Here is a 1,271-nt window from a genome sequence, read left to right on the forward strand (position 1 = left end):
AAAAACATGTCATGTAAGTTGTCTAAAAATAAAATGCATTCAAACTAAAAAAAAACCCACAAATAATAATAATTCAGTTAGAAACAGGGCAAAAGACATTTTTCTGGGCTGGGCATGGTGGCTTATGCCTATAATCCCAGCACTTTGGGAGGCTGAGGTAGTAGGATCACTGGAGCCCAGGAATTCAAGACCAACCTAGGAAATCTAGTGAGACTTTTGTTGTTGTTGTTGTTGTTGAAGTCTCGCTCTGTCGCCCAAGCCAGAGTGCAGTGGTCTGATCTTGGATCACTACAACCTGCAACTTCTGGGTGCAAGCAATTACCCAGCCTCCAGAGTAGCTAGGAATTACAGGCATGCACCACCATGCCCAGCTAATTTTTGTATTTTTGTATTTTGTGTGTGTGTGACAGTCTCTCTCTGTCATCCAGGCTGGAGTGCAGTGGCATGATCTCGGCTCACTGCAACCTCTGCCTCCTGGGTTCAAGCAATTTTCCTGCCTCAGCATCCTGAGTAGCTGGGATTACAGACGTGTGCCACCATGCCTGGCTAATGGTATGAAAATCCCACAACGATCAAGTAGGATGTATTATACTTGAATGAATTTATGAGCTGAGAGTAGGAAATCTATAAATTTAATCAAACAAATCTAACAATTATGAGGAAATTGTACTCCTAATGTATTATTTGACAAGCTATTCAGTGGAACACAAAGATATTCTTAATGAAGTTGCATATATATTTTAAAATGCTATCATTGGCTGGGCACGGTGGCTCATGCCAGTAATCCCAGCACTTTGGGAGGCAGAGGTGGGCAGATCAAGAGGTCAGGAGATTGAGATCATCCTGGCTAACACAGTGAAACCCCCATCTCTACTAAAAATACAAAAAATAGCCAGGCCCAGCTACTCAGGAGGCTGAGGCAGGAGAATGGCGTGAACCCGGGAGGTGGAGCTTGCAGTGAGCCGACATCATGCCACTGCACTCCAGCCTGGGCGACAGAGCAAGCTTCTGTCTCAAAAAAAAAAAAAAAAAAAAAAAAAAGGTTATCGTTGAAGTAGATTTTTAAAAATGAGAAGATGAGTAACTTGAAAAAATATTCAGGGATACAGAGAGAAAAATAAATTTAGATTGTTTACATACATAAAATATATTTTAAAAGATAGGCTTGTCTTTTTTTGTTGTTCCTTAAATAAAAGGAACGGATATTGAAATCCCATGCCTTTCATTTTAAAATTTAGGAAATGCTTACAGCTTCCCACACTGAAATCTAT

Source organism: Mandrillus leucophaeus, unplaced genomic scaffold (assembly GCF_000951045.1).
Source record: "Mandrillus leucophaeus isolate KB7577 unplaced genomic scaffold, Mleu.le_1.0 Scaffold153, whole genome shotgun sequence".
Classification (NCBI taxonomy): Eukaryota; Metazoa; Chordata; class Mammalia; order Primates; family Cercopithecidae; genus Mandrillus; species Mandrillus leucophaeus.